This window comes from Heptranchias perlo, chromosome 5 (genome assembly GCF_035084215.1).
Source record: "Heptranchias perlo isolate sHepPer1 chromosome 5, sHepPer1.hap1, whole genome shotgun sequence".
Lineage (NCBI taxonomy): Eukaryota > Metazoa > Chordata > Chondrichthyes > Hexanchiformes > Hexanchidae > Heptranchias > Heptranchias perlo.
Window position 1 is genome coordinate 113,094,588 of NC_090329.1, and position 24,704 is coordinate 113,119,291.

General features: G+C 43.8%; 1 long non-coding RNA gene across 1 annotated transcript in view; it reads left to right on the forward strand.

Moving 5' to 3' along the window:
- The window catches only part of LOC137322023 (uncharacterized), a 47,217-nt gene extending 22,539 nt beyond the window's left edge, over nucleotides 1-24,678 (forward strand). Inside the window, exons 3-4 of the long non-coding RNA XR_010962943.1 lie at nucleotides 11,072-11,173; nucleotides 21,501-24,678. This is a non-coding gene — a long non-coding RNA (uncharacterized lncRNA). The remainder of the gene's footprint in view (nucleotides 1-11,071; nucleotides 11,174-21,500) is intronic.
- The last annotated feature ends 26 nt before the right edge of the window (nucleotides 24,679-24,704 follow it).

A 24,704-nucleotide genomic window follows, 5' to 3' on the forward strand; every position in this document is an offset into this window, starting at 1 on the left:
GACGAAGGTAGTGTTCTCCAGCAGCCTCAGGAGCATCCCCAGTGCCACTATCTAGCAAGCCTGGGCTGAGGTGACCGACAGGGTCAGTGTCTCCAGCATCATCTCCAGGATCTGGCTTCAATGTAGGAAGAGGTTCAATGACCTCCCGAGAGCAGCAAGGTTGTGTACAGCTCTTCACCTCCCCACCTCTCTCAGCAGCACCTGACAACATTCCTTTCACCCCCCCCCCTCTCTCCCAACACTCTCAACAGTTTCCTCCCCACCGTCACATCCTTCAGCATTGAATCATAAAGCCACGCTGCAACACCTCTCTTTCTCATTTCAAACACGCTCACCTCTTCCTTTGCTCTCTTCACCCCACGCACTAGCAGCATTCTCTTCTCACATCCTAGCACAACAAGCAACTCCTCCCAGCGCTCCTTCCTCATCTCACATTCCGCACACAGCTTTTTACATTCACCGTGGCGAAGCCATGAGCATCGGGGAAGGCTGGGCTGGCGGCTTCACTGAGCAGGGCGTCTGCCTATTTATTATACGTGACTCTTCATTCACCTCAGCAAATATTCAGCAAGCTTCACAACTTCGAGCTGCATTCTCAAGACTGTCTCCTGCTAACGGCCAGCCTCTCAGTGCTATCCCGACTCTTGTCCCTTTTCGCTTTTCTCCACGCCCTTCTCAAGAGCTTCTCCTTCAAGAGCTTCCTGAAGAAGACAACTCAGAGGAGGACAACTAAGGATGCACCGTCACGAGGAACAGCAGCCTGCCACCAGCTTTGCTGAGGCCACTGGGTGGGTACCTCGTAGGAATAGTAGAGTTAGTAAACTCCTTATAAGAAATGGCACCATGCGTTGACACTTGGCTGAGAGGTAAATGGAAGGCAGTTTTTGTGTTGGGAATTGAATTCATCACCTTGATACTGCTTCAGTGGCTCTGAGAGACCAATCTGACTAGGTTTTACTGGTGGATTGGGCACTGGGCAGAACTTCCACAATTTTGTGTTAAAGGGCATTCTGTCATGGGGCTCCAATTTACAAGTAATCACGAGGCCCCTTCCTGCCTGTGGCAGGCGCCCCGACCAACTCTGAAAACTTTAGGGTTAAAATGGCAGGCGGCGGGAACACATCGGTAACAGATTGGTAAATATTCTGCAGAGATTTTAACCACAAACCTGCCCTGTTTAAGAGGGCAGGGTTAAAATCGCCCCTCGTATGGTGTGGTTCCTTCCTTCACCTCCAGATGCAAAAGACGCTTGTCCTATTCTGGCTATTAGCCAATGCCGAAGCTGCGGAATGGTGGGACATTCACAGCTACTGCAGTTTACATACGCATACCAAGGCCTCAAAAATCTGTGGGGAAATGTATTTCAGTGTAAATACCGAGATGTGCCCACCCCTGGACCTTGTTTGCTGGCCCTACCAAATTTTGTGGGGTCAGGGAATATCCCATGATTTGTGTCCCTTCAGTAGGATAAGGGCACATCTGATGAATGCCATGCCCCAGTGGCAGGTTCCTCCTCTTCCCCCGGATGAAAATTTAGGGCCAAGTATTCGTGGTTCAAGCTTCAAGCCCAACCTGGATCCCCAGGTGAGCCCCACAACTATCGGTCGGTTGGCTGGCATATCTGGTCTGGCCAGCCATATCTGAGACAACTGTATGTCAGGTCCCAAGGTAGGCGTGGAGTATGAGAATGCCAATGTTTGGAGTCCCTGCTCCGAGCCCCTCAACCCACCCTCACGGCGATGGCCTCGTTTTTGGTCATTCTAGCAGACACCTTCCAAAATTATGGCAGAAGTCTGCCAGAATGACTGCGGATCTTCAGAGCCCAAGCCTCTTATGAATCAAAATCTATGGCCTACAAATTCAATGGCGCCATGCACGGTTTGCAGGTGCAAAACGGGCGCCTAAGCGTCCAACAGGACAGGAAGGGGGCACGCACTCATTACGCGCCAGAAGTGCGCAGCCCGCCATATTGGATCAGGTTGCTCCACAGGCGTCCAAGGCACACGCCAGAACTATTTCAAACAATGAATAAATTATTCAAATTATGGTCTTTGCTTGTTGTAGGACACTTTTGTGAAACTGGGCTGCTCTGGTGCCAGGCTCGCTACGTGATAAACTCGCTCAGCAACTTGTGGCACTAACGAGCAGGAAGGACCCTCCAGCAGTGCTATTTAAAGGGCTCATCCATTACTTACAGGTTATTTGCTGATTTGGCATTAGAGGCTGCTGGTTAACTTCTTGCCATTTTCTGGCCTGTTTTCTGACTCTGAAAACCTTAATTCTGACTGCCGAGAAGAAACTTTTGCCGGTGCTGCACTGTTTTCGGCTGCCTTCTAATCATATTTACTGCTGCAGTCATGGGTTGTCTGGTAGGGTTGCCTTCGGGTCTGGAGGAGGAGGGAGAGCAGCAAGGAAGACAGGAGAGAGCCGGAGCAGTTTGCAGGTGACAGCGTTAGGAAGGAGTTAGGAAGCTATTGTTTTCTCTTTATATTAGTTTCTTTATATTAATTATGTCCAGTAACTTTTCAATTGCAGCTGATCTCACTCGCAGTTTAATTATCGCTTTGATATAAACAGGTTCTGTAACTAACTTGTAACAGGACCTTGGGAGTTTATAGGCCTGAGTTGGTGTGCAGACAACACGGCATCTTATAGGCTATTCATCTTTCAACTTCGCAGGGACACAGGAGATGTATGATATTCTTATGATGTTTAGATGTCTGCAAAGTTGAAGGTGGCAGGAAAGGCTTGTATCGATCAGATAAAAACGGCTGCATGTGAAGGCAACTTTGGAAGGTTACATCTGTCAATGGAATACGGCCTTGATTGATGGAAAAGTAACACCCTCACAGATTGTTAGAAGGCCTTCACTAGTTCATGAATTTCTGTAACTGTCTTCAGCCTAAATATTTGATTGACAGATCAATCAGGATGTGTAAAACTGAAATTATTGATAAGGGACATGAAAGGAAGATAAGGTATTGCTGAAACATAACAGGATTGAAAAAGAGTGGTTGCTGAGGGAGATATCTCAGAATTCGTTTAAGGTCTGATCAACCTGGAAAACTTTGAGCTCCAAACTGTTAACGTGTGTGAATTCTCCAGTGAACTCTCAAGGTTTTGCCGTAAGAGCTGCTGTTAAGTGTATGTTTAATTATTGTCAATAATAGTCTTATCAGATGCTTAATAAATCTGTGAATGTCCTGCTGTGATGCCTATTATTTTGAGGAGTAACTTATAAGTACGAACACTCATCCTCTAACAAGGGAGGAGGAGGGCACTGCACTGGGGGCCACACCCACAGTGGGTCTTCAGGGAGCACTTCTCCTACATAAACTTCTTAGAGGAGCAATATCTCAGGCACCACCGCTTCACAAAGGAGGCGGTCACTGAGCTATGTCACCTCCTGCAGCCACAAATCAACCCTCAGACCAGGGCATGGACAGCACTGCCTGTGGTTGTCAGGGTCAGCGTATTCCTTAACTTTTATGCCACAGGCTGTAGCGGGTGAGATCAGCGACATCTCCCAGTTTGCAGTCCATTGTTGTGTCAGGGAAGTCACTGAGGCTCTCTACACCAGAGGAAATACCTACATCTCTTTCCCCATGGACAGAGCGAAGCAGGATGAGAGAGTACTAGGCTTTGCACGCTTTGCAGGCTTCCCCAGAGTCCAAGGTCCCATAGATTAACTCCTGTACTCTCCATACACCAGCCTGGCATCTCTGTCAATAGAAAGGGATTCTACTCCCTCACATCCAGCTTGTTTTATGATCACAGGCAGCGCATCATGCAGGTCTGTGCCCAGTTTCCTCTCCTCATTCTTCCTACCAAAATGTATCATTTCACACTTCTCTGCATTAAATTTCATCCTCCATGTGTCTGCTCATTTCACCAGTCTGTTCATGTCCTTCTGAAGTCTCCTACTATCCTCCTCACTGTTTACTACTTTTCCGAGTTTCATGTCATCTGCGAACTTAGAAATTATACCCTCTATACCCAAGACCAAGTCATTAATATATATCAAAAAGAGCAGTGGCCCTAATACTGTCCCCTGGGGGACACCACTGCATACTTCTAGCAATTCCTGTGTTCCTATGCTGTAAAAGCACTGAGAAACAACTACATAGTGTGGACTTGGAGTAACATGTAGGCCAGACTGGGTAGACATAGCAGGTTTCCTTCTATGAAGGCCATTAGTTAGCCAGGTGGCTTTTTTGTGATCTAGGCTCAAGAGCACGACCTCAATGGTACTAATATCAGGATTAATCCTCTCGCCATGCACTGGGAGAGGAAGTGGTGCAGAAGACAGGCTTTCAGAATTCTGGGACATGGGGGCTAATTCTGGGAAGTGCAGAAGCTGTACAGAAGGAATGGTCTTCACCTGAATCGAAATGTCATCAATGACCTTACAGAGAGTATAAATCAGATAATGGAGTGGATTTAAACTTGTTAGACAGGGAGAGAGTCAAGTACCACAGGCCAAAAACTATAGGTGTTAATGAGCTTTGAGGGGTTTCCACATTAGAAAGGGAAAATGTTGCAGGGAGCAACGTACAGAGAGGAGTTTCTGTGAGTTGAACTAAGGGATTGAAGTTTTCAGCAGGAATCTCACTGGAGCTGTGGTAGAGTGAACTTTGTACCCACCCATGGCTCCCAATGCTAACCGAGGTGGATTTTACTGAGTCATCAGCTAATTTAAATACAGTATTGTTGGGCAGACTTCTGGCAGGATTTATGGCAGTGATGGGAAGCCTGCTCCTGGGGGTTTGGAGAAGCGATGTCACCACTGTAGGCCTCAGGCACTCACAGCAGCAAAGCATGGCAGCTGAAGAAGGCAGTGACTTTTTTCCCAGTTGTACATTTGGTGCACTAGCATCTATTGTAACAGAAGCCCAGGATGAATTCCTCACCTCTGATATGTAACTATCTCACAGCAGAATAAGACTGGTGGCTAACATAAAAGGGAATCCAAAAATCTTCAATAGGCATATAAATAGTAAAAGTGTAGTAAGAGGAGAGGTGGGGCCGATTAGGGACCAAAAAAGAGATCTATGCATGGAGGCAAAGGGCATGGGTGAGGCAGTAAATGATTACTTTGCATCTGTCTTTACCAAGGAAGAAGATGCTGCCAAAGTCAGAGTAAAAGAGGAGATGGTTGAGCTATTAGATGGGCTAAAAATTGATCAAGAGAAGGTACTAGAAAGGCTAGCTGTACTTAAAGTAGATAAGTCACCAGGTCCGGATGGGATGCATCCTAGGTTGCCGAGGTAAGTATTGGTGGAAATTGCGGAGGTGCTGGCCATAATCTTCCAAACATCCATAGATATGGGGGTGGTGCCAGAGGACTGGAGAATTGAAAATGTTACACCCTTGTTCAAAAAAGGGTGTAAGGATAAACCCAGCAACTACAGGCCAGTCAGTTTAACCTCGGTGGTGGGGAAACTTTTAGAAACGATAATCCGGGACAGAATTAACAGTCACTTGGACAAGTGTGGATTAATTAAGGAAAGCCAGCACGGATTTGTTAAAGGCAAATCGTGTTTAACTAACTTGATTGCGTTTTTTGATGAGGTAACAGAACGGGTTGAGGAGGGCAATGTGGTTGATGTGTAAAGAGATTTTCAAAAGGCATTGAATAAAGTGCCACATAATAGGCTTGTCAGCAAAATTGAAACTCATGGAATAATAGGGGCAGTGGCAGCACGGATACGAAATTGGCTAAGTGACAGGAAACAGAGAGTAGTGGTAAACGGTTGTTTTTCGGACTGGAGGGAGGTGTACAATGGTGTTCCCCAGGAGTTGGTACTAGAACCACTGCTTTTTTTGATATATATTAATGCCTTGGATTTGGGTGTACAGGGCACAATTCAAAATTTGCAGATGACACAAACTTTAAGTGTAGTAAACAGTGAGGATAGTGATCGACTTCAAGAGGACATAGACAGGCTGGTGGAATGGGCAGACACATGACAGATGAAATTTAATGCAGAGAAATGCGTAGTGATACATTTTGGCAGGAAGAATGAGGAGAGGCAATATAAACTAAATGGTACAATTCTAAAGGGGGTGTAGGAACAGAGAGACCTGGGGGTATATGTGCATAAATCTTTGAAGATGGCAGGGCAGGTTGACAAATCGGTTAAAAAAGTATTCGGGATCCTGGGCATTATAAATAGAGGCATAGAGTACAAAAGCAAGGAAGTTATGTTGAACCTTTATAAAACACTGGTTCGGCCGCAACTGGAGTATTGTGTTTAATTCTGGGCACTGCACTTTAGGGTGGATGCAAAGGCCTTAGAGAGGGTGCAGAAAAGATTTACTGGAATGGTTCCAGGGATGAGGGACTTCAGTTACATGGTAGACTAGAGTTCTCCTTAGAGCAGAGAAGGTTAAGAGGAGATTTGATAGAAGTGTTCAAAATCATGAAGGGCTTAGATAAAGTAAATAAAGAGAAACTGTTCCTATTGGTGGAAGGGTCGAGAACCAGAAGACACAGATTTAAGGTGATTGGCAAAAGAACAATGGCGACATGAGGAAAAACTTCTTTACGCAGCGAGTGGTTACGATCTGGAATGCATTGCCTGAAATGGTGGTGCAAGCTGATTCAATCGTGGCTTTCAAAAAGGAATTGGATAAATACTTGAAGGGAAGCTGACATGGGCTCGATGGGCTGAATGGCCACCTTCTGTTCTGTAACCATTCTATGATCCTATGATTCTAGCACACAGGAATCATTATGCTCATATTCTTCTCCGTTTCTTGTGTTTTATTATCCCTCACATCTTTGTCAAAGCAAGTCATTGAATCAAAGAACAGCACAGTCGGAGGCCGTTTGGCTCAACAGTCTCCTGTGAGCTCTCTGAAAGAGCTATCCACTCAGTCCCATTCTTTCCCCAAACCCTTTTAAATTTTTCCTTCTCAAATATTTATCGACTCCCTTTTAAGAGCAATTATGGAGTCTGCTAATTTGTGGATATTGCAACTTACTGGCCAACAAAAAGAAAAGCCTAGAAATTGTGCTTTAGAAGGGGTGGAAATCTAATCGACTTTTAATGGAAGGGAAGGAAACTGGAGCAGGAGGCATTTCTGTTGGGTTCTATCAAAAGGGTTAAATTATGAGGCCAGGTTGCAAAGACACGCCTTGTATTCCCTTGAGTATAAAAGATTAAGGGGTGATCTAATCGAGGTGTTTAAGATGATTAAAGGATTTGATAGAGTAGATAGAAACTATTTCCTCTGGTGGGGGAGTCCGGAACAAGGGGGCATAATCCTAAAATTACAGCTAGGCAGTTCACGGGTGATGTCAGGAAGCACTTCTTCACACAAAGTGTAGTAGAAATCTGGAACTCTCTCCCCCAAAAAGCTGTTGAGGCTGCGGATCAATTGAAAATCTCAAAACCGAGATTGATTGATTTTTGTTAGGCACGGGTGTTGAGGGTTATGGAACACAGGCAGGTAAATGGAGTTAAGGTACACATCAGCCATGATCTAATTGAATGGTGGAACAGGCTCGAGGGGCAAAATGTTCTTATGCCTTTCCTCACTGCACCAAGAATGTCCAACTAGAGTGGGGGGGGCGGGGGAGTGCTTCTTCCACCTCCTCCTCATCCCAAAATCACATTTGTTGCTGCATTTGGCCGGACCTCCTCCAGAAACCATGCCAAGTATGCCTCTTATACTGTCAGTGTGACTGTATGAAGCATGGGTACTTGCCGTACAGGGCCAAATCTGGGACTCTCAATGCTGTATTCAAGCAGCAATCAATCTCAGAGAAACCAATTGCTATCCCAATATGGAGCCCACCAGCAAGGGAGCAGCAGCCAAGAAGATTTGATCCATTAAAGCCTCCGGACAGACCAACCTTGTCCACTGCCTCCCCCACTCCACCCCACCCTTAGAAATAGTAAAGTGCCACTCCAAAATCCCGCATGGTATGCACCCCGGTACTAGCACGGGCACCCGGCCTTAATATGTAAATAACCCTTCCCCCGGGATTTGGGACAGGGTCATGACAAGGACAGACAGGTGGGCAGTTCTGCTCTGCTGAACTTCCAGCAGTGCAATGTTTCAGAAGATCCCGATGGAAGAATTTGCACCCTAAGCGAATAACAAAGCCAATTTGTAGAGAGAGGGGTCATCTGCAGTCAAGGGATTTTACAGAATTTTCTACGTATGTACTGATTTCCAACCTTGTGTTGTTTGGATATGTAGCATGATGTTTAAAAAGGTATTTGCCGAGTCAACTTTCTTTAGCTTGTTTTCCTAGAACTGCCGTCATGCATCAACAACATTGCCTGTTTTTTAAGGTCAGATGACGTAAGTTGTACGGACATGTTATTAAAATGGCTGTAATATTCGTTTTGAAAACTAAAACATTAATAAATTGCCATTGCACTTACAGCTAGATTTCTGTTCTTCAGCTTCGGGTGATGGATAAGAATTTGAAAGCCCGCCTCTTATTTTCCTGCTTAAAAAAAACCTAACAGCTTCTGGAATATTTAGTCTCTAAGATGTTCTGATGATACCACAATGCTTAATGCGAAGGGTCGTTATGATTGTGAAGAAAAAAGACTTGCATTTATATAGCATCTTATCATATTTCTCAGGAACCTCTCAAAGAGCTTCATGCACAATTAATGACGTTGAAATGTAATGACTGTTATGCAGCCATTTTACACACAAGGTCCCAAAAAGAAAAAATTAGATGACTGGCCGGTTAACCTTTTTAGGTGTTGGCCAGAACATCAGGAGAACTCTTTGGTCTTGTTGAAATAATTTCATGAGATCTTTAATATCCACCAGAACAGGCAGACAGAGCCTCAGTTTAACGTCTCATCTAAAAAAAACTGCACCTCCAGCAACACAGCACTCCCTCAGTACTGCACTGGAATATCAGCTTAATTTATGTAACCCAAATCCTGGAGTGTATGTATCCATTCAACAAGCGTACATTTAGGATAGTGCACTAGGGTAGTGCAATGTACTTCAGGTTCAAGAACATAAAGCAATGTTTAGAACATATTCACCAGTCTTCTGTGTTGATGCACCATGTTTCTCCAGACATGAGGTATAATAAGGTCACTTTTTTTCCACTGATGCATTCTGTGTGATAATTAATTTTTATTGTGCTGACTTTTCAACCACAGCATTAACTTGAAACCCAAACTGAGTTTTACTAAAACAAAAATCCAGACAAATGTGCCGATAATAATTTGCTGATTGCAGCTATGATAAAGCTAATGGGACCCACAAATAACAATTCAGATTAACTGTTGTTTTATTTCCACAGAGATTAACATTTAGTTGCTTTGATAAAGCTGCTATTATAAAAGCACGTGATGATGAATTTGTACAAGACATTGGTTAGTTCATAGTTGAAGTCATGTGTGAGGTTTGGGTGCCATATAATAAAAAGGATAAAAGGTGCAGAGTAGATTCATTAAGATGATACCAGGATGAGCAGATATAGTTATAGTTATAATGAAACATGAAAAAGGAGGGCTATATTTACAGGACCAGGGAAGATTAAGGAGGCTCTAAATGAAGTGTTCAAAATTATGAAAGGGTTGGATAGGATAAATAATGAAAGATTATTTTTACTGGGGTCAGAGGTCCAGGGATCATAAATTCAAATTCATCTACCTGCAATTTGTGAGTAACTCAAGTTACCTGTTCCCAATGGGAGCAAACTTTGAGTGTGGTTTTAATATTTATCGACACCACTTCAGTTTAAGATTAAACCAAAGATAAAGTATGTGATTGGATAGCTGTAAAGCAAGTACAACTCTGAACATTTGCACTACGAGGCAAAGATTTAAAACAAACAATTTATTTGCAGTACAGCTAATGACCAGTACCTTACTTTGGACATATCACTACCACCCTTATGACCTGCTGGTTGTTCACTTCATAATCTATAACTATGCAGTGTACACATCTTGCTAATTAACCCATGCCCCCTACAGCAGGACTGGGACAAAATCCAGGCTGGGGATAACATGTAGCAGGCAACATTCCCACCATGAGTGCCAGGCAATGACAATCTCAATCGTCATTGAGATTGTCAATGACGATTGAGATTGTCATTGCCTGGCAATGTCAATCAAGGTCGCCAATCTTCAATGACACTGCCATTATCATATCCCTCATGATCAATATTTTCATTGACCAGAAGCTTATCTGGACTAGGCATATCAGCAGCTTGGGTACAAGAGCAGGGCAGCGTTTGGGTACTTTGTGACACATCTCTGACCCCTCAGAACCTCTTTACCATCTACAAGGCTCAAGTCAGGAGTGTGATGCTATACTCACCACCCACCTGGATGGGTGAGGCTGCAACAACACTTAAGACGCTCAACACTAACAAATGAATCTGCTTGATCAGTGGCCATACCACTGGATTCAATATCTACCCCCTCCATCAACAGCGCACTGCGGATGCATTATGTACCGTCAACAGGGTACACTGCAGCAATTCACCAAGATTACTTCAATAGCACCTCACAGCCCCGCAACCTCTACCACCGAGAAGGACGAGCGGCAATGTCATGAGAACTCCATCACGTGCAAGTTCCCATCCAAGCCACACACCATCCTGACTTGGACATATATCATTGTTCCTTTATTGTCAAAATCCTGGAATTCCCTACCTACACCATTGTATAAGTATTTTTGCCACAAGAACTGCATCAGTTCAAGAAGAATGCCCACCAACATCCTATCAGGGAAAGTAGGGATTAGCAATAAATGTAGCATTGTCAGTGTTGCCCAAGAACAAATAAAAAAAACTTGCTTTCCCATGGTTTTTATTCAAGGTCATTTTTGAGTTACATAAGAACATAAGAAATAGGAGCAAGAGTAGGCCATACGGCCATTCAATCAGATCATGGCTGATCTTCGACCTCAACTTCACTTTCCCGCCCGATCCCCATATTCCATTATTCCCTTAGAGTCCAAAAATCTATCCATCTCAGCTTTGAATAAACTCAACGACTCAGCATCCACAGTCCTCTGGGGTAGAGAATTCAAATATTCATGACTCTCTGAGTAAAGAAATTTCTTGTCATCCAAGGTGCATACAGGAGTCTGCGAGCAAGTGAAGGTGTACCCCAGCATCTGACCCCCCTGTTTTGATGGCTATCCTGAAGCAGAAGTGGTGCCCTTAGAGGTGGTTGTGAGTATGGCGGTCTTCTCCATGGTAACATCCCCATAGGTTTGCGCTGCAGCATGCTTGCAAGGAAGTGGCAGCAGTTGATCATTTCTTCCGTTGGATGTGCACACCCTATGGTGCATGATAATTGCTAATAAGGCACATCAACCTCTGCTCATCCAGACCCTGAAAAGAATGTTTCCAATGGCCATTGCCAGCAAGGTGTGCCAGGGTTTGGCATCTTGGCATGATTACCCTGGCATGCCTTCGTTCATGCAGTGCCATTGAATGCAGGATGTCCTGTGATAAGAAGTGCTTCTGAGGAAACATCCAGCGGTACGGTTAGTCAGGCATTCATATCTTAGTGGACAACTGGAACAAAAGATCGTGAGAGTGTAAATGTCAGAGAAATTAAACATGGAGAAGAAGAAAAAATGTTCGAAGAATTTTTTTTTTTATTAATCATTCTGGGGATGTGGGCATCTCTAGCAAGGCCAGCATTTATTGCCCATCCCTAGTTGTCTTTGAGAAGGTGGTGATGAGCTGCCTCCTTGAACCACTGCAGTCCATGTGGTGAAGGTGCTTTCACAGTGCTGTTAGTTAAAGAGTTACAGGATTTTGACTCAGCAACAGTGAAGGAACAGTGATAAATGTCCAATTCAGCATGGTGTGGGACTTGGAGGGGAACTTGGACGTGGTGATGTTTTAAAATAAACTTAATAGATCTACCCTTTCCATGGGCTTTGGCAAATATATTAGAGCTCATCAATCTGAGGCAGCGGAGCAGAGGAGCGGTCCATAAAATGGCGAGAGTCAGGTAGGACAAAGATAGAACAGGAGTTAAAGTTTTCAATTGGGGAAAGGCCAATTTTACTAAGCTGAGAAGTGATTTAGCAAAACTGGACTGGAAGCAGCTACTAGAAGGTAAATCAATGTCAGAACAGTGGGAGGCATTCAAGGGGGAGATTCAAGGGGGTTCAGAGTAAACATGTTCCCACAAAGAAAAAGGGTGGGGCTGCCAAACCTAGAGCCCCCTGGATGTCATGGAGCATACAGGGTAAGGTAAGGCAAAAAAGGAAAGCTTCTGTCAGACATCGAGAACTCAATACTACAGAAAGACTGGAGGAGTATAGAAAGTGCAGGGGTGAAATTAAAAAGGAAATTAGGAAAGCAAAGAGAGGGCTTGAAAAAATATTGGCAAGTAAAATCAAGGAAAACCCAAAGATGATTTATAAATACATAAAAAGCAAGAGGATAACTAAGGAAAGAGTAGGGCCTATTAGAGACCAAAAAGGTAACCTATGTGTGGAGGTGGAAGATATTGGTACGGTTCTTAATGACTACTTTGTGTCTGTTTTCACAAAAGAGAGGGACGATGCAGAGATTGTAGTTAAGGAGGAGGAGTGTGAAATATTGGATGGGATAAACATAGTGAGAGAGGAAGTATTAAGGGGATTTTTTTTTATTCGTTCATGGGATATGGGCGTCGCTGGTGAGGCCAGCATTTATTGTCCATCCCAAATTGCCCTTGAGAAGGTGGTGGTGAGCTGCCTTCTTGAACCGCTGCAGTCCGTGTGGTGAAGGTTCTCCCACAGTGCTGTTAGGAAGGGAATTCCAGGATTTTGACCCAGCGACGATGAAGGAACGGCGATATATTTCCAAGTCGGGATGGTGTGTGACTTGGAGGGGAACGTGCAGGTGGTGTACCTGCTGCTCTTGTCCTTCTAGGTGGTAGAGGTCGCGGGTTTGGGAGTTGCTGTCGAAGAAGCCTTGGTGAGTTGCTGCAGTGCATCCTGTGGATGGTACACACTGCAGCCACAGTGCGCCAGTGGTGAAGGGAGTGAATGTTTAGGGTGGTGGATGGGGTGCCAATCAAGCGGACTGCTTTGTCCTGGATGGTGTCAACCTTCTTGAGTGTTGTTGGAGCTACACTCATCCAGGCAAGTGGAGAGTATTCCATCACACTCCTGACTTGTGCCTTGTAGATGGTGGAAAGGCTTTGGGGAGTCAGGAGGTGAGTCACTCACCGCAGAATACCCAGCCTCTGACCTGCTCTTGTAGCCACAGTATTTATATGGCTGGTCCAGTTAAGTTTCTGGTCAATGGTGACACCCAGGATGTTGATGGTGGGGGATTCGGCAATGGTAATGCCGTTGAACGTCAAGGGGAGGTGGTTAGACTTTCTCTTGTTGGAGATGTTCATTGCCTGGCACTTGTCTGGCACGAATGTTACATGCCACTTATCAGCCCAAGCCTGGATGTTGTCCAGGTCTTGCTGCAGGCGGGCTCGGACTGCTTCATTATCTGAGGGGTTGCGAATGGAACTGAACACTGTGCAATCATCAGCGAATATCCCCATTTCTGACCTTATGATGGAGGGAAGGTCATTGATGAAGCAGCTGAAGATGATTGGGCCTAGGACACTGCCCTGAGGAACTCCTGCAGCAATGTCCTGGGGCTGAGGTGATTGGCCTCCAACAACCACTACCATCTTCCTTTGTGCTTGGTATGACTCCAGCCACTGGAGAGTCTTCCCCCTGATTCCCATTGACTTCAATTTTACTAGGGCTCCTTGGTGCCACACTCGGTCAAATGCTGCCTTGATGTCAAGGGCAGTCACTTCTCACCTCACCTCTGGAATTCAGCTCTTTTGTCCATGTTTGGACCAAGGCTTTAATGAGGTCTGGAGCCGAGTGGTCCTGGCGGAACCCAAACTGAGCATTGGTGAGCAGGTTATTGGTAAGTAAGTGCCGCTTGATAGCACTGTTGACGACACCTTCCATCACTTTGCTGATGATTGAGAGTAGACTGATGGGGCGGTAATTGGCCGGATTGGATTTGTCCTGCTTTTTGTGGACAGGACATACCTGGGCAATTTTCCACATTGTCGGGGAGATGCCAGTGTTGTAGCTGTACTGGAACAGCTTGGCTAGAGGCGCAGCTAGTTCTGGAGCACAAGTCTTCAGCACTACAGCCGAGATGTTGCCGGTGCCCATAGCCTTTGCTGTATCCAGTGCACTCAGCCGTTTCTTGATATCACGTGGAGTGAATCGAATTGGATGAAAAATGGCTGCTGTGGTGGTGGGGATATCGGGAGGAGGCCGAGATGGATTATCCACTCGGCATTTCTGGCTGAAGATGGTTGCAAACGCTTCAGCCTTGTCTTTTGCACTCATGTGCTGGACTCCGCCATCATGGGGATGGGGATGTTTACAGAACCTCCTCCTCCCGTTAGTTGTTTAATTGTCCACCACCATTCATGACTGGATGTGGCAGGACTGCAGAGCTTTGATCTGATCCGTTGGTTGTGGAATCACTTAGCTCTGTCTATAGCATGTTGCTTCCGCTGTTTAGCATGCATGTAGTCCTGAGTTGTAGCTTCACCAGGTTGGCACCTTATTTTTAGGTACGCCTGGTCCTGCTCCTGGCATGTTCTTCTACACTCCTCATTGAACCAGGGTTGATCCCCTGGCTTGTTGGTAATGGTAGATGAGGAATATGCCGGGCCATGAGGTTACAGATTATGCTGGAATACAATTCTGCTGCTGCTGATGGCCCACAATGCCTCATGGATGCCCAGTTTTGAGCTGCTCGATCTGTTCTGAATCTATCCCATTTAACACGGTGGTAGTGCCACACAACACGTTGGATGGTGTCCTCAGTGCGAAGACGGGACTTCGTCTCCACGAGGACTGTGCGGTGGTCACTCCTACCAATACTGCCATGGACAGATGCATTTGCGATTGGTAGATTAGTGAGGACGAGGTCAAGTAAGTTTTTCCCTCGTGTTGGTTCGCTCACCACCTGCCGCAGGCCCAGACTGGCAGCTGTGTCCTTCAGGACTCGGCCAGCTCGGTCAGTAATGGTGCTACCGAGCCACTCTTGATGATGGACATTGAAGTCGCCCACCCAGAGTACATTCTGTGCCCTTGCTACCCTCAGTGCTTCCTCCAAGTGGTGTTCAACATGGAGGAGGACTGATTCATCAGCTGAGGGAGGGCGGTAGGTGGTAATCAGCGGGTTTCCTTGCCCATGTTTGACCTGATGCCATGAGATTTCATGGGGTCCAGAGTCAATGTTGAGGACTCCCAGGGCCACTCCCTCCTGACTGTGTATTACTGTACCGCCACCTTTGGTTGGACTCTTCCATCACCATCCTGGGTATGTCCTGTGCCGGTGGGACAGGACATACCCAGGATGGTGATGGAAGAGTCTGGGACGTTGGCTGAAAGGTCTGATTCTGTGAGTATGGCTATGGCAGGCTGTTGCTTGACTAGTCTGTGGGACAGCTCTCCCAATTTTGGCACAAGTTCCCAGATGTTAGTGAGGAGGACTTTGCAGGGTCGACTGGGCTTGGTTTGCCTTTGTCGTGTCCGATGCCGGGTGGTCCTTCTGGTTTTATTCTTATTATGACTTTTTTAGCGAGATTTTACAACTGAGTGGCTTGCTAGGCCATTTCAGAGGGCAATTAAGAATCAACCACATTGCTGTGGGTCTGGAGTCACATATAGGCCAGACTGGGTAAGGACGGCAGGTTTCCTTCCCTAAAAGGACATTAGTGAACCAGGTGGGTTTTTACGACAATCCGGTAGTTTCATGGCCACCATTACTGATACTAGTTTTTTTTAATTCCAGATTTTATTTTAATTAATTGAATTTAAATTCTTTGAAAGTAGATAAATCACCAGGCCCGGATGAAATGTATCCCAGGCTGTTAAAAGAAGCGAGGGAGGAAATAACGGAGGCTCTGACCATCATTTTCCAATCCTCACTGGATACAGGCATGGTGCCGGAGGATTGGAGGATTGCTAACATTGTAGCATTGTTTAAAAAGGGAGCGAGGGATAGACTGAGTAATTACAGGCCAGTTCGTCTAACCTCGGTAGTGGGCAAATTATTGGAATCAATTCTGAGAGACAGGATAAACGTCACTTAGAAAGGCACGGAGTAATCAAGGACAGTCAGACTAGATTTGTTAAAGGAAGGTCGTGTCTGGCTAACTTGATTGAATTTTTTGAGGAGGTAACCAGGAGGGTCGATGAGGATAATGAGTTAGATGTAATCTACATGGATTTTAGCAGGTTTTTGACAAGGTTCTGCGTGACAGACTGGTCAGAAAAGTACAAGCCCATGGGATCCAAGGGAAAGTGGCAAGTTGAATCCAAAATTGGCTCAGTGGCAGGAAGCAAAGGTTAATGGTCAACAGGTGTTTTTGTGACTGGAGGGCTGTTTCCAGTGGGGTTCTGCAGGGCTCAGTACTAAGTCCCTTGCTTTTGGTGATATATATTAGTGATTTGAACTTAAATGTAGGGGGCATGATTAAGAAGTTTGCAGATGATACAAAAATTGCCCATGTGGTTGATAGTGAGGAGGAAAGTTGTAGAATGCAGGAAGATATCAATGGACTGGTCAGGTGGGCAGAAAAATGGCAAATGGAATTCAATCCGGAGAAGTGTGAGGTAATGCATTTGGAGAGGCCAAACAAGGCAAGAGAGTACACAATAAATGGGAGGATACTGAAAGATGTAGAGGAAGTGAAGGACCTTGGAGTGCATGTCCACAGATCCCTGAAGGTAGCAGGACAGGTAGGTAGGTCGTTAAGAAGGCATATTTATTAGCCGAGGCAAAGCATATAAGAGTAGGGAGATTATGCTAGAACTGTATAAAACACTAGTTAGGCCACAGCTTGAGTACTGTGTACAGTTCTGGTCACCACATTACAGGAAGGATGTAATTGCACTAGAGAGGGTACAGAGGAGATTTACGAGGATGTTGCCAGGACTGGAGAATTTTAGCTATGAGGAAAGATTGGATAGGCTGGGGTTGTTCTCTTTGGAACAGAGGAGGAGTGTTTTAATTGAGGTACACAAAATTATGAGGGACCTAGATAGAGTGGACAGGAAGGACCTATTTCCCTTAGCAAAAAGGTCAATAATCAGGGGGCATAGATTTAAAGTGATTGGTAGAAGGATTAGAGGGGAGCTGAGGAAAAATGTTTTCATCCAGAGGGTGGTAGGGGTCTGGAACTCACTGCCTGAAAGGGTGGTAGAGGCAGAAACCCTCAACTCATTTAAAAAATACCTGGATGTGCACCTGAAATGCCGTAACCTACAAGGCTACGGACCAAGTGCTGGAAAGTGGGATTAGGCTGGGTGGCTCATTTTCGGCCTGCGTGGACATGATGGGCTGAATGGCCTCCTTCTGCCTAAATTTTCTATAATTGTATGATTCTTCAAATGGGCATGATTCATGTTGGACATTCCTGTTCACCAGAATGGCAGGAAATAGTGAGCAGGTCAGGCATGCACCCAAATTAATGTTTAATTAAAATTCGAGGAATGGTTTCATTGCCATTTAGTCCGGCCCACCAGAAAGTGCGTTGCCATACAAAGTGGGTAAAGTTCCATACGACTTCCATCCATTTTCTGATACCTCCTGCACAATCAATGCTGCAGCAAAATCCAGATTGAAGTATCTTATACGAGTCAGAAAGGCATTAATATGCTAATATTCCAATTGCAGCTTTGTTTACCCACTGGTTTTGCTCTAAAAGTAGTCTGGTACGACGATCTAATAAATGAGGGGTAACATCTTAATCGTTTCAGTGTGCTAGAAACTTTTAATTTGATACTGGGAAAGAGTTGGATACGTTCTGTCACACAAGCTTAAGGCAGTGGTTATTTTTGACTAAACCTTTTGAGATGGATAAGGGATTGGCTGAAAAAGAGTAACTGACATGAGTTAGGGGAGTAATGTGGGGCTGAGAGTTGTACTGATTGAAGTATCCCAGGGACCCTCTACTGTTTCTAATATATAGCCTGGATTTGGAAAGGCAGCAAAAGTTGGTCAAATCCAAAGTTGATATGAAATTGGGGGAAAGGAGATAACAGAGTCTAATGAAGCAGCCGAGCAGTTACAGTAAGACCTAGATAATGTTTGAAAATTCACAGAACACTGGCAGATAACTGAATTGGATCAGTAAATGAAAAGGAAGAACAGGAAATTAATTTAGACAGGTGCAGTTGAAGGGCTGAATGATTTTCTTCTGTGCTGCAATTTCTGTGATTTTACGAAAGGTTCGGAAAAACTCAAACTATTCAGCCTTCAAAGGAAATACATGAGAGAATTTATTGAGGTATGCAAGATATGAAGTGGATAGGAAAAGGTTAATCTGGAGCATTCTTCCCAGTTAAAATGCGATTGCTGGATACGGGGACATGCGTAGAAACCAGTAAAAGGCAAGTTCAGGACTTTTCATGCAAAGAGCGATTAAAACCTTGGATGGTCTTTTGGGTAGGGTGGTAGAGGCAAGAGCTCTGAACTCTTTCAAGAGGCTATGATGGGTGCAGATATGTTTCTGTGGAAAGATGAACTAAATAGGCTTAATGGCCTTGAGAATCCCTACGTGGTCAGTTTTCGGTAAAATATTAAGATGCCTATGTGGCAAAGAAGCAGAATGCAAAATGGTTAGAAAGGGTTAATTAGTTAGTAACTGAGATTGGTACAGGTGGCCTGGCCTCCTGCTGGGCCATATGTTTGCGTAGTCAGCAGGTTTGCATGGTCTTAGCAATGTAGAGTCTTTGATGTGATTCAAGGACTGGTCTGAATGTCTCCATGTTTATGGCAGATCAATATAGGTAACGAGCTTAGCCAAAGTTGAAAGACATTCCAGGTTGGGAGATAAGGAACAGAAGGAACAGGGAAGAACATTCCAAGTTGGAAGGTGAGGAAGTATCCCCTTTGATGTCTAACAGCAGCATGATCAGCACATGGACGATTTATGATTGGCCGGAAATAATGTAACCTCGCATGGCAACCTATGCCCGGCTTATGATTGGTGTTGACTCTCGTTAAGTATGTTCCAACCCTATTGATTTGTATAAAAACGTGTGGATTTCTGTATGTTTTTGTTCTTGCTCTGCCAGCATAGAGGGACTCTATCAGGAGTCCAAATCAATGCTGCAGACTAAGAACCCTGCTATTAAAGTTGTGCTGAACTTTAAAATGTATTCGACTTCAGTTTTTACTGAACCAGACTGAGGGGAAAGAATCCGGATCGTCATTTGGTGGCAGCGGTGGGATCTTAACGGTCGTTCACCGAGAGTTCGCGGAGTAAGAGGCGGATTGTCTCAGACACGGAGGAAGGAAATGGCGCCCCGATGTAAGTAGTCTTAATTTACTACGTCGGTTTTCCTCCAATCCGTCAGTCTGACGACGAATCGTCCAATCGCTAACACTCGTGTGGCGTCCTTACAAGATTCAGGTCAGTCTGGCGAATACACAGAAATAGCAGGAAGACGTCAGTGGTCGAATATCACTGGGGGTCAGCTCCGGCTGAGGGTCAGCGTACGTACTGAGGGAATAACTTGTAAGCGGTAGGTCAGTGGTTAATATCACTGAGGGTAGTCAGGGTTTAAGTTCCTGGTGATTGGATATAAACAGGAACTATTGATAAAACTTAGATGCCGCCAAAAAGGCTCAGGAATTAATTTGGAAAAATAACAGAGGTACCACAGCCAAAGAACTAATTGCTTTATGGAGACAGTACTGTAAAAAAAATATGGATAGAATTAAGTGACTAGACAAATGTTTAAAAGACAGAGACCCGAAAAAGAAAGGTTCTGTTGTTTAAGTGTACTGTCCCTTTAAAAAGCCTGTCTTGATCAGTGTTTTTTTTGTCGGTGTTGTGGGCCACGCCCCCTTCTTACTGTGTCTTACGTGTTTTCTTCCTTTGTGTAATGTATCTGTCTTGTCGTGTGTTTAATTCTGATACTGTTGAATTAAAATTGGAGGTATTGAGGTTAAGTGACCTATTAAATTCTGGTTCTTATAAAGTGTGGGCATGTTAAATTCCAGACATGGGATCTTCAAAAAATTGGCATTTTGAATGTTTATTTTGTGATTGGCTGTGGTTTAAAAAGAGGTTAAAAATTAACGGGATAGATTAAAAAAACTATCTGGTATCATTGTGATAGGAAAAGTCGGAAAGCTGGAACAGCTTGGAGCGTTGATTATAATCACATCCACTAAAAGTATGTGAAAAAATAGTGTGCAAAAATATAGTATAAAGCAATCCACAAATGTGAGAAGTAAAAAAATCAGTCAAACCTGTGTGAAGTGAAATTTTGAAGGTGGGAACTTAATCTCAAAAGGGAGAAGGATCAAGTTACTCCTACCACAAGAGCAAGTTAATGTTAACCCCTTCCATCCCAAGAAGCCAGACTGTCATGCCAAGACCAGTTCAAACAGATAGAAATGACCCAGTCGGTTGAGAACTGTCTGAGGCTAACCATTACACAGGTGAACATGAGGTAACAATTGGTATAGGTTATATTAGTAAAATTGTCCCAATCACTCGGAAATGCCAAAGGCTACAATTGACTGAGATATAAGTTTTCACGCTGCAGTGAAAAATTGATAAGAAAGGAATGTAAAACAAATCATATGAAAAGGAAGCATAGGTTAGACAATTGGAAGTCCATTACTTGAGCTATGTACTGACACAGGGTACTAAACGCCTATCAGTTTTACCCTGCCACAGTATGATAAGGAAGTTTTGACAAGTTCTGGGGCTATTCAATTTTATTTGAAATTAATAGTAGAATACAAGATCTGACCAAAGAGGGGAGACCTTCCCTGACAAATTATATAACTCGCATTGAGACTGCTAAGAAAACTCAACAATTAGATCAACACCTCCTAACTCAAGTGTTAAAACAAAGAGCCACATGGAATGGAGGTGGACATCGTAAAAAGAGATAGGCAAATATAGAGACGTAAAGATCTGTGATAAGTGATATAGCAACTGCCTTTGCCTCAGTTGTTAACACCATTGATTTGACAACATTAGATCAAAAGGTCAGAGATTTAGGGTCTCGCATTAAAGATATATTAAAAGATAAATGAAAATACAGATAAGGAATTGTCTGAGGATCAAATGCTGACCATATATTTGCAAAGGATAGCTACAGTGCTAGAAACACATGCCCAAACCATTAATAAATTAATAAAAGAGGAATATAACGTATCTTAGCAGGCGGCTGCTAATGATATCTGCTTAATGTGGTTACATCTTGAAAACACAGAGATTAGGACTTGGAGTTAGAAATTCCAGTCTGCAGCCCTGCGTACATCTGTATGTGGGAGAGACAGTGTTTATTTCAGACAGGCTGCGTGCTTCAGAGAGAGGGCGAGAGTGGAACTAGGCAATTTCTCTCTCCTGTTTTGTTTTCTGAATTTGTTTCGGGTATAGGGATTATTCCTTTGGATAAATAAATGAAGATTTGACAAATTAATCACTTGGGCTCTCAAGAAGAGCCGCAATGGATTTTCTGTGTTTCTTTTAAAACAGGTGACCCTGGTTTTTTTTTGGGACCACGTGAGTGTTGATGGTGCAGGATTACCAAGAGTAGTGACAAAGTTACGGTGCAACCTTTGCTGGAGAAATTTGGTGCAGGAAACGATCCAGTGGTGTTAAAGATTTAAGACTTTAGCTGCAGACATCAGCGGATACCAAATGTCACAGCGTGGTGATATCAACCTGATTCTCTTCTTTTGAAAACATTTTGATTTGTTTTGTTTTAACCTATTTGTTGTCTTCCGAGACAGAGTGCTCGAGGTGGGGAGATATGGGAATTTCTCTAAAGTCATTGAATTGCGCATGATAAAAAAATCAATCTGGCATAAATATACAATCTAGTGGAAGTCAGGAAAGTGTAGTTGAGAATAGTAAATTGATAGCTTTCTCGTGGAGATATTTGTGTCCTTGCCTATAATGAATAATGAGAAAACTACACTCAATAGCCTGGCCACTACCCTGACATCGGGACCATGCAGGGGGAGATAAGCACTCTAGACACCCCTGATCTTTTTGATAAGATAACCTGAAAACCTAAGAGTGGCTACAGTGGACATAAAAGATACAAATGTATGTTGCCATCATCTGAAATGGAGACCAGGATGAAGAACATGATTACAAAGGCCTATGGCCTGGTGAGCTAATGCAACCACTCTTTAAACAAACCAGTTGCTTTTACAGGACTGAATCCTACAGGACATATGATGTGTGCCATGGAAAATGTTCGGAAATACCATGAGGAAGAAGAGACTGGCCAGCAGAAAGTTAATATCCAAGAACACTAAGCTCATTCCTATGAGATGCTGCTAGTATGCGGAGATACATGAAGAAGATACATTGAAGAATGAGTCTCAGACAGGCTCAGTTACTTGACAACAGCACAACAGGAAAATGGTTAATGTGGTCCAGGCGAGTGAGAAATCCTTTTAAACAAGGCACTGAAACATGGTCCATAGAGAAACCAACTAATTAATGAAACAGTCAGGAAACACTGGTATCAATCAAAAGGACTGAAATTAAAGTAAAGAGGGACACAGTAATTTGGATTTCCAAAATTCAGGGTTAGGTTCCCATCAGTTAACAATAAAATTGGGAGAAACAATATTTAGAAGATATCCGCACGATGGATACAAAATTACAAGATTATGAGGGGCCCAGATAAAGTAGACAGGAAGTACCTGTTTCCCCTAGCAGAGGGTTCAAGAACTAGAGGACGTAGATTTAAGCTGATTGGCTGGAACAAAATTAAAGGGATGTGTTACTAGACATGCTGTCACTGTGTGTCCACATAGTGTTGGACACAGCCTAGAAGCACAGTGTGGGTTTAATACCGGTACCAATCGGGATATTAACTGTACCATGGAGGTCCTAGAGGCGGATCTAAAACCCACTTAAGTGGTATATGCCGGAGAGGGCGAATACTGTGTTACAACTAATTTGAAAACGTTTAAATATGCCAATCTAACTTGTGATATTTTAAGTCCAGAATTCTACTCCATTTCTGAAGTCCTGGTTCGGATTGGACCCGAGGAACTGGTAGAGATACACCGGCATAACCTCACCACCTTACAAGTTTCTGAGAATGTCAGAAAGGACTTCAAAGCATATCAGGACACATTTGGGTATCTGACACCCCTGTTGCCTAAATACTTGAAAACATTGCGAATGGAGATACGCCTCTCCCAGAAGGTTTATTATAACCTACAACAGGACAATAACAACATTAAGCATGACATTGACCAAATTAAAGTCACCACCTGGTGAAATGACCTCTGGAATTTGGGACTGAATATACAGATCCATCCTTGGATTAGATTAATTTCATATGTATTAGTCGTAGTGCAGTTTGTTGTAATGTGCTTCTTGATTTTCATTGCATGTAATAAATGTAAGCAGAGGATGAAGGGTTTGGCAAAGGTAGTAAAACAGAGCCTGGGTGAGAATGTCCCCATTGTCTCTGTGGTTTCAACTAAGAACACATCTTAATGGTACTGGGAGTAGCACCCGCTGGGGTAAGGTGCATGTAAAAGGGAAGACAATTATAGCTTGATAGGATTATCAGATGCTCTGCCTCTCTTCCACCCGGACTGGTGGCCAACACGAAGGGAACCTGGTTAAGATGAGGTACAGCATCTAACGGGATATTGTAGGGAGAATTTGGATTAAGGGATATAATGGGGAGGGCACCAATTCACAGGTGTAAAATGGTCTGAAAGGTACCATTCAGTCTAGTTAGGCTGGAAACAAAATATAAAGCACCATAGGATATTTGACTATGTTAGCCTTTTCAAACTAACATGAATAGGTTTAGCTGACCAAGGACATTCGCAGCTTACTTGAGAGATGTTTAGAAGGAGTCTGTTCCTGAGAACAGATAAGATACAAAGGCGTATTGATGAAACATGTCTGTGTTCTATTGGGACTTCTCTAGTTCAAGGGCTAGTCATATTCATTGTTATAATTCTTATAGTTTATTGCTTACTTAAATGTTGCTGCACTGCAGAACCAGTGAGCACCGTAATAATTGGTTATCATAAAATGATAAAAGGGGGGAATGAGAATCCCTACGTGGTCAGTTTTCGGTAAAATATTAAGATGCCTATGTGGCAAAGAAGCAGAATGCAAAATGGTTAGAAAGGGTTAATTAGTTAGTAACTGAGATTGGTACAGGTGGCCTGGCCTCCTGCTGGGCCATATGTTTGCGTAGTCAGCAGGTTTGCATGGTCTTAGCAATGTAGAGTCTTTGATGTGATTCAAGGACTGGTCTGAATGTCTCCATGTTTATGGCAGATCAATATAGGTAACGAGCTTAGCCAAAGTTGAAAGACATTCCAGGTTGGGAGATAAGGAACAGAAGGAACAGGGAAGAACATTCCAAGTTGGAAGGTGAGGAAGTATCCCCTTTGATGTCTAACAGCAGCATGATCAGCACATGGACGATTTATGATTGGCCGGAAATAATGTAACCTCGCATGGCAACCTATGCCCGGCTTATGATTGGTGTTGACTCTCGTTAAGTATGTTCCAACCCTATTGATTTGTATAAAAACGTGTGGATTTCTGTATGTTTTTGTTCTTGCTCTGCCAGCATAGAGGGACTCTATCAGGAGTCCAAATCAATGCTGCAGACTAAGAACCCTGCTATTAAAGTTGTGCTGAACTTTAAAATGTATTCGACTTCAGTTTTTACTGAACCAG